This window comes from Motacilla alba, chromosome 4 (assembly GCF_015832195.1).
Source record: "Motacilla alba alba isolate MOTALB_02 chromosome 4, Motacilla_alba_V1.0_pri, whole genome shotgun sequence".
Lineage (NCBI taxonomy): Eukaryota > Metazoa > Chordata > Aves > Passeriformes > Motacillidae > Motacilla > Motacilla alba.
The window spans coordinates 31,181,981-31,198,469 of record NC_052019.1 but is presented as its reverse complement, the minus strand read 5'-3'; the positions used below and the strand labels follow the sequence as shown (position 1 = coordinate 31,198,469).

Below are 16,489 nucleotides of genomic sequence, written 5' to 3'. Positions count from 1 at the left end.
CTCTCCAGCTTCCCAGACATAGCCTGTGATCTGACATCACACCACTGCCAACCTCTGGTTCCTCCATCCCTCCACATGGTGAGATACATGATTTTCACTGTCACTGCCTTTAGTCCTGGTCAAGGCCTTAATCAATTGGCCCAGTTGCTTTCCTTTAAACCCATCATTGCTTCCAGTGGCAGTTTTTTGAATTTTAACTTTCTGCTTGGAAACTTTGATATACAGTCAATAAACTTGACTTTATATTCAACATGACTAAAGCAAATAGTCAGCAACAGACAGGAAAAATCTTACTGCATTTTGGTGTGAAGAAGAATTCCAAATACATTCCTCCTTTTTAATGAGTTATCAGAAAACTTAATGACTTATCACTTTCTCCTTCCCCAGTGGCATTTATTTTAAATAGAGAAACTCTGAATACACTATTTCATTTACAAGTGCAAAGCTGGGGTTTTTTTTCATTGGCCAAGGTCAAAACTGAGGAAATGTTCAAGCTTCTAAGTGAAACAAGAGCCCAGAGTTTTGAAAATATATGAGGAGGCAGAACTGGTATTTCTAGTGTACCTGTCCAAAATGAAACAGAATTCCATTTCCCAGTTAGGAGCACATAACCAACCTGCATTTGCTCAGGTGACTGTAAGGTGCAATCCTAGCTCCAATCCCACTGTGCAAATCCTCACACTACTAGGTTCTGGCTCTAAATTCAAGGATACAGAAGAAAAAGACAGGGCATGCTCTCTGTCCACATCTAACCTCTGCAAGTCCTTTATCCATACACAGAAAACGCAAAACATTTATTTTGTCCACCTTTTGTCAGCATTCCAGAAGGGGGAAGGAGAGAGGCATCATATAGTAACTGCTCATCCCAAATTTGGCACCAAGGTCCAATCCCAAATACTGAGTCTTATGTCAATGGCAGCAACAAATTACATGACAGTACTCTGTCACACTGCCCCTTTTCCCCTGCAAAGGCACAGTAATTACCAAGTTAGCAGTACCTTTGCTACATCACAACTTTAGGACCTGAACCACAGTTTTACAGTTCCAGGCCATTTACTGTTAGGGAGGAAAGCCCCAAAGGGTGAGGACCAGAGCCACTCTTGAAGAAAGCAGTCTAGAACTCAGGATGCACATTTCCTACACAAATTCATTATTCTCTTCTCACTTATTATTCTCTTCCCTAATCTACTAAATTGCTCCCGGCCAGACTAGATCATCAGGTTAATGTGCTTTTACAGAACAGCTATGCCAACATGTAAGCTTATGTTATTTGTCTGAGTTCATCCAGAATTATTTACAAATTTAAAGATCTAGCTACAACCATGGAAAACAAGCTACAAGAATTGAGAAAAAGTAAAAAAAAACTCCCCTGCTTTTAAAAAACATCATGTAATCTTTTTGGTGCAGAGTGGCCATGGCTCTGTCAGAAAAAAGAGACAGGCGTGAAAGCTGAACTGTTCTTCAACACCTAGTATACCTGCTAAGAATAACTTAATACAAAACTGGAAAAAAAGACTTAATTATTAACACTATGAATGATGAAGGATGCAAATATATTAGAAAATTTTATTCCCTATGGAATGAGTCCTGGGATTTGAATAGGACAAAGGACAAATCTCAGTTTTCAGTTTACACAGTTTTTGGTCAGACAATTTCTTTTAAGACCTGCAGTATCAAGAAAAGAAGTGGTGGTGAGTCAGTCTTACAACACACAAAAAAAAAACCACAACAAAATTCAGTTTCATCCATTCAGTACAGTTTTGTAGATTGCAATGAAAAACATCTTTCACAGCCAGTTGTTTTCAGTGGTTCTGCTCTGGAACTTTACTTACAGCTAATTACTAACAGAGGCTTTTTTTTTTTTTTTTTAACAAGTATTTGAGGTATATCTTGAGGTACACTTGAGGTTTCTGTTCTGACAGTAATCACGGAGTCCCCAAAGAAAATGTAGGTGGAATCAATTATTTTTATTGAAAGAAAAAGAATTCTTTGTTACTAAAAGGATCTGAAAAGCATGATTCACAGCAGAAAGAATATTCAAAGTGATAGTATGGTGACTTATTTCACAATGAGAAAAGCAATTTCCAAGAGCCTGAGGGAGGTAGAGGTTCACTGTATAAAGCTGAAGACTTCCTTCTTTCAGATTTAGATTTTAGGCAGAGATTTGAGGGCAAAATAATAATTAAAAAAAGCTTCCAAAGCTGTGCATTATTATCATGTCCTTAATTTAACTAGGTTTTCCTACTAAAATAAAAATTTCAAACTCCAAAATCTTTCAAGGGTACACCTTGGTAAATAATCAGACAGGCTTGGCTTGGACTCTTCTTGTTTTGGTTTCTTTTTCCTTTCCTAAATTTTTCACTACATTTCTTAAGCTCTAGTTATTTGATTTCCTGAACAGTAATAAAATTATTTTTAAAAAGTTCCAAGAATATCCAGTAGAGCATTCAGAAATCACATTGGAAAATTTTAAGCAGTAAACTCTTTTACTGCTTCACAGACATTTATTTTCCAGTGTACCTACTGTTGGTAAATGAACAGGTGAACCTACATGTGTCACTATAAGGTAGCATGTGAAAACAAAATTATGTGGAACAAGTAATGATTTTCAGTATTCTTCTCTCATTTTTTAAAAAAAATTCCTTTAGTTTTATATACCTTTTTAAATCAGAGACAGCAGCAGAAATAAGTGAAGGGATAGACAGAATTTACACTGATTTACAATGATTGTCATATCTGATGAAAGTATAAAAAATAAATATTAAGATTGAGATATTTTCATAAGGTATCAGTTTTGTGTTCCTTGAGTAATATAAGTGTGAACTCTGTTCAACAAGAGTAGCTGTGTGAACTTTCATAGCTCCTGATAAAAACTGTTAGTCGTAATTAGGAGCTACAATGGAATTACTGATAACAACTCTGAACTGAGCAGTTATTCTAATTCTGCACAGTTAACACCTTTCAAGGGAGTACTGAGTGGGTGTATGTTTATTCCCAGGCTCCAAATAAAACTCAGCCTACTGTTCCATACTGATGCAAGACAATTTTCAAAAAACAGGGAACTTGCACTTCTCTCCTGTGCAGCATTTGAAAACAAGTTTACGAGATAATTAACTGCCTTTGCCAGGGAATGCTCTACACAATTGCACCACAGTGAATTATCAGGGAGCTTTCATGACTACCCTGAAGCATGTAAATTGTTTTGGATAAAGCCACATCAAAATGGTTTGGTGTCTATGGATTAGCCATATCCTATCCCTTAGGACAGATAAATGACAGGAGAAAGACCTCACACCAAACAATAAGATAAATCATGCTGGAAAGAGATAAATCTTTTCACTCGGATGCACTCATAGGAAGGCCAGGGAAGTCGCTTTATTTCCTAACATGAGCTCTTTGCTCCTTATTTCCTGAAGAGGAACAGCTAACATCACACCCTGCTCAAAATGTATATAGTGTGGCTACAGCCATCCCATCTCTCTCTTTCCTATTCTACCAACAACACAATTGTGCCCTTGGTACCACCAGCAGGGGCCCAGTGACCAAGCCTTTCACAAAGCATCTGCTTTGTGAAATTGAAGATTTCCACTGCAGTAATGTGTACACTTTGATAGCACTGCTAAGAGCTAAAAACCTGTGGGAGCACAGCACCTAGCTGCCCTTACAACATTTCCACTGAAAGCTGGAAAATATTCAGAGCTAGTTTCTTGTCCTTAGGACTACAACAGGCATTCTACAATGAGGAAATAAAATCAGAGTGATACTGTATGCCTTCTTTGTATGGAACTCCAAATCTATTACCGTGGTCTGATCAAATGCAAAGCTCTAGTGTTTTAATTTCAGTAGCATTAAATCTAGTGATAAACATAAGGAATTTCCAGGGAAGCCAAAGGAAGTCTAAAGTAAAATTCCAATCTTCTGAAGGGCTAACTTAACGGAATAATTTATTTTCTTATCACTTGCTGTAGTTTGATGTTATTTTAGAACACTAGCTACTTATGAAAAACATCCATTCATTACCGGCCACATCCTGAGGAATATGTGTCCATTACATCAGCTAAGCTAAAACATGTCCTGCTTTCAAGCACTCAGACTCTAGGGAATAGCTACTTCTTTAAACAGTTTCCTGCATTTCCCTCCTGAAAGTCCAGGGCAGTCAGAACTTAGTTTCAAAACTTGATAACATTTTTGCTTGCCAGAATCAGACATATTCAAAAACATTAAAGCAGTTTTTGTTTATAATTCTAGCCCAAAAAATGCTAAGCCAAATAGTTAATCTCATCTTTGATATTTAGAATATTACAGATAGAAATCCTAGTCAGAAGTATGGTTTTTTTGATTGGTCATCAGTGATGTCACCAGTTCAGGAAGTTATATAATCACATACTGTACATTCCGAACGAATGAGCTGACACCTAGTCTTTTTAGCTGAAAAGTTACACTTTCACACTTCGTCAATGAATTAGCATCCATTGAAGGTCTATAAACAGAGTGATATATACATTTCTGAGACTCATCAGCCTTATTTAAATATAGTCTGTTGAAAGACTGGCTTGCTAAGAGCATACTTTAGAAGAGAACAGAAAAACAACTCAGCCTCTTCTACTGCCTGGGCTCCCACCTACAGGAGATGCCAGAATTAGCACTAACATTTGGTTAAGTGGTAGGTAGGAGCCCTAACTCTGTAAGTAGCTAACTCAGTGTATAGAAAACTCTATGATAAGAAGTCAGTGTTTGATATGCTGAACTCAAAGGAACCTATTCTGAATTTCTGCAAGTCTTGCACTAGTTTTAGTAGCCTCAAGTTTCATGCACTTTAGAATTGTATTAACTCATGTTTATCATTAAGATCTCACAAATTTCCTCTTTCATCAGGAGTAGTCAGTGTCTCCTTTTACACTTTCCAGCAAGTTTTCCAGATACTCTGAGGGTACCATCATATTCATAATGTCGTGCTGATTTACATATCACTACAAGGATACTTCTACTGCAGTTAAACAGCTGATTATGCAGTTAAGATTCATTCTGTGAGTTACTAGAAGCTATTGAAGAGTCTGCACTTCTTAGTGACATTGTCCTGCAGTGAACTGATGGTAAAAAGGAAACTTAGGTGCAGAAAGGCATTTTAAAAAGAAGCTTAGCCATAATAATACCTTCTCATAGTGTCTTGTTCATTTTAATGATAATTTGGATCCACCATAATAAACTCTATAAATTTACATTCACACACTTACATTTCCAGCATTTCAAAGCTTGCAGCAGATACAGAAACAAAAGCAGGTATTTTACCTAACTGACAAGTTTTGCCTGTTTGTTTTGGTTGGGTTGGAGCTTGAAACAGAAGGGAACAGATGTCAGAGCAAGCAGTCAACCTGAAGAACTGGTAAGATCACACTAACACTTCCCCACCTATGCCAAACTAAGCTAAAGGCAGCCAAAGAGAAAGGACCTTTAAGAACTCTAAAGCTATTTATCCATTTTAAAGGAATTATCCACATCTCAGTCTACTCATTTTAAAATTTGCCATTACAGAAAAATTTGTCCAGTCTTTTACCTCTCAGGGGAGTTCTGATATCCTTGAAAGCAGCAACACCTCTCCTGCCTGCACTATATATGGTCTGTAGAGAGATGTGAAAATACTGATGGTATTTTTGGACATGCTCTCTGTATTGGATTGGTCTCACTTATTTTTAAGTGTTCTGAAAAACAAAGAAGGCTGATTTCTTTCTAAAGAAATTATACACAGCTCTATTTTGACACTCTCTGATTAATTTTTTGTTTGTTTTTAATCAGTCCATCATCTTAATTAGTTATTTAGTTGTATAAGGTAAGACAAAGCACAGGGGGGCAACTTGTTGCAGTGTGGTTAATTATAACCACCATATCAATATGAGCTGCCATTCAAGTTAATCAAGGTATTCCATTATTTTTATTATCAGGTTAAGAGAATGAGATCATCAGCACTAGTCAAGCTATAAAAAGCTGTGGCATAACTGAAAGCTGATGCAATCCTAAAATAAACTTAGAAAGAAGTTTGTCTTTTTCCAAATAGATAATTTAATTCTCTTAAATATCATTACATGCACTCTTAAAACAGTTATAGTTTTATTTAAAAATATCTGGATTGTTGATACAATGAAAAACATTCATTGGATATCCAGCCTTCGCAAGGGTACAAGTTATTAAAGTGCTTGTAAAAGTAACATTGTAAAGTTTCTTTTTCTTTTTTTTTTTTTTTTTCTGGATGAAATCCACCACATTTTACCAGTAAATTTCTTTTCTAAAATGCTAGCTCACATTTTACAATGAGATTTGAAAGGACAATTATGGTCACATAGATTCACATGATCATAGAAAACATCCCAGAGGCTCAATACCATCCCAGGTCCCATCTGTGCAAAATCACTGCCCTTAGCCAATGCATTTACTCTTTTATTTTTTTCAATTGTGTGTAATGAGAGGTACAATTTTAAGTAGTGAGGTTGGTCTAGGTATTACTGAATTCAAATGAATCAATTGAGCTAAGATGCAGAAAAAAAATTCACTCACAACACTCATAGTTCAGTAACAATTGTAAAATAGGGAGAGTGCTTAATCTGAATAACAATTGGATACTAAGTATTTATGGTACAAAAATAGTGTATGAATATATTAGATCTGAAAAAAATAAATTGTTATACAGATTAAACACGTCAGGGAGCAGGATATGTCTGGGAAAGACCAGCAAAAAACCTCTCCTCTTTCAAAAACTTTAAGCATAAAGGCAATTCACCCCTTCACCGATTATTCTGACATAGTTAGTCTTGAATCTAAGCTCAAAAAATACTTGTATAACATCACTAGAATACCCCTCAAGTGTGCAACTACATGTAGACCTGCTAAAAAGGAACTCTCCTCCCAAGTTCTGTCTTTCCAGTGTAATGAAGCAACAACATGTAACATGTCTCCTCCCATGAGAAGAAAGCTCTATCTTCTACTGACTTGAGGTCTTACTACAGGATTCCCAGTATTATGGTTACAGATACAGCCACACTGGTACAATCCATCACAAAGCTGTTTACCTAGGATTTTTCATGAATAAATTTTACTGATATTAAAAAAACTCCAAAAAACCCTATAAAAATTGAAAAAGCTTTTCCTATGCTGGAAACTGCCCTGACCATGGGTTCTTTCTTATCTTCACTCATGTAATTGGATTACTGAAGGCATAATTTCTGGCAGGTAGCTCTAGCCAGTGATTGTCATACATTGTCGCCAAGAGTCCTTTGTTTATGGCTTAGCGTCATAAACCGGAATCCTGACATGGCAGATGTTTGGCAGTTTCCTTATTCAAGATGGATCCTTGTGGTCCTCCACCACTCATGCTGATATTTTAAGAGCTTTATTTAAAAAGCAATGTTTTAAGAAGCATTTTCTAGTAAACCATAGCTGCTATTTGCAAGCTAATCTCATTAACAAACATTTACATTCACTAACAAGTCTCAGCCTCAGCAAACTTCCAGTGGTGAGCAATGCACATGGAAATAAAACAGTCCTGAAGGCTTTCAGTAATCACTGTTGCACAGTGACATTATACCATTTAAAACATACTTTTAAAAGAATATGGACATTTCAGAACACTGAAATACAAATAGTAAGTGTGCTAACATCTGTTAGCTTATGCTCAAGCAATCACATATATGAACACAGAGAGTCCCTATTTAGTCTTGAGTAGAACCAGGCTATTTGAACTTTATACCTAGTGAAGTTACAATGAATGGAGGGAAGAGAGCACATACAGAGAAAGATACAGTAACTTTGTAGGACCGAAATTTAAATGTGTAGAATCCTAAGGTCCACAATTATATCCAGCCTTTTGACAGAGCATCTACTTTGCACTGTTTCATTTTGACTATTCTAAGCATGTTGCATTTTCATGTGATAAATATTTAAGTAACTGACAACTGGTATTAGATGGCTTACTACAAATTCTTATCTGTGTTAATCTGCATCCCTTAAACACAAAAGAAGCTTTTCTTGGGAGTATATCACTATGCTGGGCAAATCAGCATTCCTGGCTGAGCAGCTCATTCTAACCATTCTTAGAAGTACAGCTTTTACAGAAGCAGTTCTATGGATGAAGCCAAATCCATGCCAGATTTCACAGCAGGTAGTCAGTGGCATGGCAGCAGCTCCACATCTCTACTCCCAGTCCTGAAAACACCACCCATATGTGAAATACCCCTGTGTGCAATTGCCTCAGTGATAATGTGAGAGATTGAACAAAGGCAGTTTGAATAACGGAAGATGCAGTGGACTTCATTTCTCAAAAAGTGAGAATACTTTGTTGTTTTGGCAAACTAAACCCTAATTCTTCTTACATAGTTATTGGATGTGACATCATTCACTTGCACCAAAACAGTAAGTTAGATTGCAGGGACAAAATACATGAATATACCAGCACAACCGTTTTATGATCTGCTAGGTCCATCTCTGAGGTTTTCTGCAGTGATACAAGTTTTCTGTTTGCTTTTAGGATTTGGCTGTCATTTTTATACAGTGTGTAATCTCCACATCTATTGCACCCATAGCACTTTGGACATGAGCATTGCAATCTTGCAAACTATAAAGGACTCACAATTCAGGACCATACTATAAGAACTGAAATTCATGATATGGAAAAGTACCTACCTCCTGGAATCAGCATTAGAAAAGGTACTAACGGTCTTCATTATGACAGCGGATGAAAACCTTAGTCTGAATTAAGCACAGGCATTGCTCTCACAAAAACTCAAAATCATTAACAGATTAGAGGTATTGCATCATAAAGATGAAGATTCTGTCCCTGATATGAAATGGTCAGCTGAGCCTACAAGACAGAAAGCACTGCACTGGAAGTATTTATTCTGTAGGGGACAATTAAAACACATACATGCAACATGAGTGGTTTTGAAAAATAACAAGTTTAACCCTACTAAGTATATGGTTGCAGCACTCCTTTTCTTTGTCTTAGTGTCATCCAGTGAAAGAACAATAAAGCAAAAAGAAAACAAATTGAAACAAGAAATTCAATTTTAAAACTTTACTGTGATTGAGCACTGGAGGAAGTTGCCCAGTGAGGTTGTGGAATCTCCAGTCTTGGAGATGCTCAAAATCTGTCTGGACGTGGTTCTGAGCAACTTGCTGCAGCTTATCCAGGTATGAGCAGTGTGGATTGGACTAGACAGTCTCCCTAAATCTTTTTAAGCACCAGTTGTGTTGCAATCCTGTAATTCATCAGGTTAGGCAACTGGAGCACAGACAGAAAACACACCAAAGTTGTATGGAATACCTGCCCCCCTGGAAAGTCCTGAATCACTGGTGTTCCCCCAACAGCAACAGCCCCAGAGGACTGCCTTATTTTCTGGGCCAGTGAGAGGTCAGACAAGGCCTGACAAAAAGCAGAAGGTCTATATGGTTTTGACCTTTCAGGCTAATGGATGGCCAGTATAATTACAAAAACCGTAGGAATTTACTCAGTAGAGGATTCTTCATTATAGGAATATATTCAGATTCAGAGATAAACAGTTAATTAGGTGTTGTAATTTCTGAGCACAACCTTAATAAGTGTTTAAAATGGGAAAACATTTATTTTCTCATACTCATAGGGTATGTTCAAATTATTCTGGAAACTGATAAAACGTCCATCACTACTCATCAGGAATCCACATAATAGTAGTGTCCCCATGATAAGTGACTCCTGAGTGCAGGATTAGGGCACTTGGAGCACCTTCATCATTTACACCCTTCCTGTACTGTCATGATATAAATAATCTCAACAGAAGACTTGGTATGGATACCTTAACCCAATTAAGGAAGAAAAAGCAGAGAGTAAAACAAGATGTCTGGATTCTAGAAACCAGACATAGGAGGTTTTTATTGTTTTCCTAAGGGATCTTGTATAGTTTGTTTCCACTATGTTTAGTTTCCATAGAACTTAAGAATATGACTAAAATATAAAAAAAATTTGATTTTGAACTTCAGATTTATTTTTCTTGCTTTTTTTTTTTTCCCTCCTGATCTCCTAGATTCAAGCAAACAGTAGGAAATTTCAGAAGGGTCCTAATGGTCTACAATCAGTTTGATGTCCATCCATCGTATAAAATATGAAGGCTAAATAAGGCACCTTAAAACAGGATAGTCAGACACCAGAGATATCACACAGAATCACTGAATCAAGTTTGGAAGAAACCTTTAAAATTATCTGGTCGAATTGTCAACCCATACCAATACAATCAAAACCATACCCTTGAGAAAAATCCTGTTATTCTTTGTGGCTATCAGTTGCCCCTGTTCTCAGTCAGTAGAAAAAATATGTTTAGATTGCATACTGCAAATCAGCACGGTTCAAGCTTATGAAGAAAGTGCTTTGGTACTAGCGTGGTCTGAACCTAAGTTCACCAGGTTCAGTCTTAGTAAGTTTTACTTGGTCAGGCTAGAGATTAATCAGCTTATCTCACTGATCCTACAAGAGATCCTTTGGCTTGTACTACATATCCATCATTCCTCAAGAGCACAATTTGGGATTCATCACAAGTTTGTGAAAAATGCTATCTTGAGCTGAAATACAAGACTTTGGATAACTAGATGGTTTCACTCAACAGCTTAATAACATAAAACTGCACATAAACTCAGTTCCTGTGCTAAGTACACTGCAGAGTGACAGCCAGCCTGGAATTAGGAGTTCTCTAAGGAATCCCTGCTAGAAGCAGCACAAAGTTCATTCCAGCCTGTGATCTATGTATCAGAAGGAATGAGCAGATTCACTTAAGACCAAGCAATGTCAGTTCTCCACAGAGAATAGGCAAACCTTAAAGCATTTGAAAGGCTTCAGTACATATCTGGTATCTTTGAGTATACAGTTCCTTTTAATTAAAACAAAATACAGCGAAAAGGAAATATAACCTTGTAATTAATTATACTACCAATAACTCTAGCTGAGGGGCTCAAAACTCAGTTTTAAAGTGGCTTGTTTCTTAGGATTTTGTTAGATTTTCTAGGTCTCATTTTAAGATTCACCACAAAGTACAGAAATTAAAAAAACAACTTCTTTCTATGAAAGTGCTATTAAACTACAATTCACTACAGAAGTTTTGGGGCTTTTGAGTTCAAAACTGAAAACATTAAATTGACATAACTGATTTATGAACTGAGGACAGGATTTTTCTTTTTTTGTGAAAAATAAGCTCAAGTCACTAACACGAATTTTAATTAGCTGCACTAATCATCATGAACAGTAGCAATGAAAGATTCTCTGAATTCTCTGAACTGTGGAAATAAAGCTGCTACTTCAGACAAATTACTGTAAAGAAGCACCTCAGGGGAAGTACTGGGTTTGAGCAAACGCCTGCCTACTCCCAGGCTATGGAGAGTAGAGCACGTGCAGTCAATAGTCTCACTTGAGTGTGCAAGTGTGTGCAAGAGCCTGTATGCAATCTGTGCAGGAGTATGAGCAAACACAATAGAAGTAGCTGCCTCAAAGGGGAATCATTTCAGCCATTCTCAAACAGAAACAACATTTGATAGTTACATTTTCAAAGCCTATCACATCCTTGCTAAAGCATTTAGGATTCATGAACTAGAAGCAGAGCTTTCCTGGAAGGAACACACATAGTACTACTGAATTTTTCAGTCTGTAACTATACTTGTTCAGATGACAAGTACAGAAAATCCCACTTCTGGTAAATCCTGAAGAACTGTTTTTATCTCATTAGAAGCAAGAATATAGATGGCATGTGGTATGTTTCTATTTTATTTAAAAGTTTTGGAAAATTACCACAGCTAAACCAGATTTAGTTTTTATACTTTTAAAGTTGTCATAGCCAAGCAATATAATCAGGCCTCATACATTAGGAGATACCAACTGAAGAGAAAAAAGTGATGACAGAAAAAAACTGGAAGGCATGAGAGTACTTATGTCCCTCCATTTTTCACACATCAGTATTTCCTTCCTAGCTGTTACAGAAATCTAAGTGTCCCCACAGGAATTACTGCCTGTATGTAAGCTGTTACACTTCATCTTCTGGGAACTGAGAAACGCTATTCTTTTTAGGATAGACTAGGCAAGAAAAACAGTTGGGACTTAAAGTAATTATGCATAATTACTCAGCGGCAGAAATGAGAAATCTAGACTATATTTCCAGGAGAAAGCATTTCCTAAGTATAGCAGCAGGGCCACCTTAGAGACTCTATACCCAACTGCGTTTGTTAACATATAAATACCTTTAAAATTGTACTTTGTAAAATTAGGAGCTACTTAAAGAGAGCAGTTGTGCTGAGCATGTTTGCTGTACAGAAGGTGAATTCAAATTATTTATTTCTATCCTCACAAGTGCTCTAAAATAATTCAAGCTTGAACAGAATTCTCTTGCCAACTGTTCTATACACAAATTCTTAAAGATTATTTAACTTTTGGTTTATTCAGATTACCAGGTACTGAGAACATGCTTATTATTGTACAAAAGAAATTATTTGTGCCTTCCCGAAGAGGCATGCAGTGCTACTTAGAAGTACTGACATAATATATCAAACACGTTGTCAACAATACATATTGGTATTACATTTTAAAATTTGTTGCACAAATTCCATAATTGGCTTTGGAAACAAGAGACAACCCAGACAGCATTTGCTTGACACTTATATTCACTGAGATATCTAGAAAAAGCTAAACAAGATGATTTGAGAACATGAGCTCGAAGGACTACAATGCTGAAGAGTGGTTTAATATAGTTTTCTGTTCAATAGCAACAGTTTTGCTATTGAATATTCCCTCAGTAAGTCCACAACTTGTCCGAGCTGAAAAAACAATTTAGCCAGGAGCATACTCTCCTCTTCCAACTCAAAAAGTACATTACATTCCCTAATGTTTTAAGGGTTGACTTTGATATCTTTAAGTTGCAAAATTCCAACATAATATGAAAAGTCGGTGTAGAAATTTTCCTGCAATGCCTTGAAGTATACAGTGCTATTTTGTGGTTACAAGTGTCAAATATTACCAGGTAGTAAATCCCCAGATGAAGATACTGGAGTATTTTATTTATTCTCACATCAGCTGTACTAGTTTTTTTTTTCTACCACTACTAAGATTTTGAACAAAAGCAACTACAGAAGCAACAAGATGAAAGAACTGCTCTTCTTTGAAGCATTACATTATTTTGTAGTTGTTTTACACTCCTTCAACCCCAAAGACCTCTGTAACATATTCACATAATCACAACAGCAGTGAGGTTGGAAAGGACTTCAGGAGCTCATTCAGAGCACCAGCCTGCTCAAGTGGGATCAGCTAGAGCAGATGTCTGTGCCAGTTGGGTCTAACAGTTACAAGGACAGAGATTTTCAGCCCCTACAGTCAGTCTTTTCCAGTGTTTAATCACTCTCATTACATACGTTTCCTTGTGTTCAGACAGAATTACAGCATATCAGCTTGGGGCTGGGAGCAGTTGGCTTACTCTGATACACACAGATACCCAAGTCCCAACGTGCAGCATTGTAGCACTGCCTCCTGAGGTGCCAGCCCATTTATAACAGCTCAGACACAGGCTCTGGGACACTCCTGCTTTAGTATGTCCATTCTCTCAGGTATTCAAGGCTGCAATATACACATAGCCAGCCCTTCAACCAGATTGAGACCTGGGACTGGCCCCTCCAGGTAGGTATCCTTGCTTTTGTTCCTTCACTGGCCTGTGGAAACATGAAAAAATATCTCCCTGAACACAGAAAGGAGTACTTGTCTTGCAGAAATCAAAACACAACAATTGGAGTATTCTGTAAGACAAACCAGGGAACTAAAACTGAAGGCAAGGGGAGAGTGAGACAAGTTCTTTAATTTCCTGATATGTTATCATGCTGCTATACAAGAAAGAAAAGCTCTATTACTCAACTTAAATGATAGTTAAATGATCAGTACCAGAAAAACCCATGTAACAAACATGGAACATTTCCCTGCTCAGAACTGCAGGGAATCAAGTATGGTCCTGCCCTCAGTGCTGTCCCTTGGGTAGCTCTTCCTCATTGAAGAAAACAACACGATTCTTTGGCTGATAAGTATCTATTGTAGCACATGCTGAAGAATTGACTTCAGTATGCGCTTAGAAAGAATGAAGTCTTTCTGTCTGCTTGGCTTTCAAGGTCTGTCTTGTTTTGCTGACCCTCCTGATGCACCTCATTTGTGTTACAAGCTCCTCAGGCCTAGATAGAACAAGGGCACAGCAAATGCTTCTATTATTGGCTCTGTTGAGTAAAAAAGTGACCTAGAAAGGCTGTTCTCCTTTCTCAGATAATCATATTGATCTGTATACAGAAGACAGAACTTGCCTTAATAAAAGCCAGTTTATCCTAGAAATTAAGAATTGCTGTGTCTATGACCAAGGGGTTTAGCAAGTGGTTCTTTGTAGCAGTGTAGAAAAAACAGTGCTTCATTAGAGAAATCATGGCTTCAAGAAAAGACCTGATTTATAACCTTCTTTAGTATATAGTCTTACATATTCAGTATTCTTGAACAGGCACTGAACTAGCAAAGTTGTAATAAAATTTGAGAAATGGTTGTAACATTGCTGGGATTTCTGAAACTACAGTATTGATAAGAGAAAGAAAACTTTTGTGCACGTCATTGACTCCATATTATTTCATAATAGTATGAAGAACAAATAACCACCTCAAGATCAAGTTTGATTGATTAAATCAAGTATGTCTAATTGACTGATCAAATAGGCAAATATAGCTGACCTTGTCAATTACAAGCTGTTTAAAAAGTTCTAAGGTCATGTAGTTTAGTATCACAGGACCAAAATTCTAAAGTGCTGCATGCTAGAAGAAACAGTATGGAGATGCCAAGGTATTTACAAAAGTCTCATGAAACAATTATGACTACGTAATTTTTAAAATTTTAATATTTAAAATCTAAAGCACAATAACAAATAATTTTCTCTTCTGATCTGCCCATGTGGAAGATATCTTAAGGAGTGTTCTATCTTGATGAAAACTTTCTCAATTATGTAGTACATTATATCCACAAGGTGGTACATGTAGAAAAGTATAGAAAAGCAGTCAAATATATGCATGTTTTTGCCTTTTTTATCTAATAAAATTCATTAGATAATACTTGTATAAGCAGCTATGAGTTTTTTCTTTTAGTTATCAATTGCAAACAAAAGTAAATGGAAGCAGAATTTTGCAAATTATAGCCACCTTCAAGTTTCATTATGTTTGACACTAAGATTACAATTCTAATAACTGCAAAGGAAGGATTAAGACATCCCACAGTTTTGCTGACAATTTCACTTAAAATTTTATGTCAGAAGAAAAGAAGCAGAGGTCCTTGCTGCCAAAATATTTTAAAAGGGGAATTTACCCTTCAATTAATTGAATTTTTGTATTATCTCATTATACATGTGATATAAAACAGGAATTGTTGCTATGACAAAAGCTTGTATGTATTTAAATAAATCATAATTTAATCTTAAGTTTCCTCTTGCCAGCAGCATAAGCAACTGGTCCACAGCTACTAACAAAGACATTTAAACATGACTTAACACTTTCTTCATGATAGAAAATTTGGTATCTGTATTTTGGATGAGGCCACTATCAGGTATTTTTGTATTATTTTGGTATGTATATAGGTTCAGAGCCTATATATGTATACAAATTCCCTGAGCCTAGATATTATATACAGGCTCTGGGTAAGACAGAGCCAGTTTATTTCCCAGTTCAGCAGTAGACTTAAAAATCCTCTTGGAGGAAAATCTTGGTTTGTAAAGCCTGTTAGTTGCCTCTTCACATTCAGTTGTTTAAGGAAATGTAGTCTTTGCAACACATAGAACTAAACCCATCTGCTACTATCAGAATTTAAAAGGAGATGAAGCTTTTAAGCACAACATTATCCAGGGAGTTCATGTTCTGGTCATTATTCATCAATTATTCATCAAAAGCCCTGATCCACTTTCTAGTTAACCTGTCAAGTGAATATTTTTTCTTGATGTTTTTTATAATTTTTTCTCTTTATCTGAGTTTGTGGTTTGACTGCATTAAAACATTATTGAATTCACCCTCATTTTATGAGACAAGCACTCCTCTCTTGAGTACTATCAGGATGAGATCCAAATTAATTGAATTCTTACATTTAATATACAGAAGGTTTTCTGTTTCTCCCTGTATGACTAAAAGCACAGGGCTGTGATATCTGTTAATACATGTAATCTGGATATATTTAATATCTGTGTTTCAGTAATTGTTAATTTTACAAAAAACACAGCAAACAGCACACAAATACCTTGTAACTTACGATGCAGCCAAACAAAACAATTTTATGTAATTACAGACAATATGACCAACAAAAGTGTAAATAAAATTATGTACAGAATCATAGAATCACTTAGGTTGGAATAGGTATCCAAGATCATCGAGTCCAACCTTGGAACAATCACCACCTTGTCTACTAGGCCATAGCACTAAGTGCCACACCCAGGAGTTTCTT

At 36.4% G+C, this 16,489-nt stretch overlaps 2 protein-coding genes across 6 annotated transcripts in view; one reads left to right on the top strand and one right to left on the bottom strand.

The window, feature by feature from the left end:
* The window catches only part of TLR3 (toll like receptor 3), an 88,940-nt gene that overhangs the window by 11,523 nt on the left and 60,928 nt on the right, over positions 1 to 16,489 (top strand). For all 4 annotated transcript variants that reach the window (XM_038134824.1, XM_038134823.1, XM_038134826.1 and 1 more), the window contains one exon: positions 9 to 78. The gene's annotated coding sequence lies outside the window, so the exon portion shown is untranslated. The remainder of the gene's footprint in view (positions 1 to 8; positions 79 to 16,489) is intronic.
* The window catches only part of SORBS2 (sorbin and SH3 domain containing 2), a 194,812-nt gene that overhangs the window by 159,410 nt on the left and 18,913 nt on the right, over positions 1 to 16,489 (bottom strand). The window lies entirely within an intron of this gene.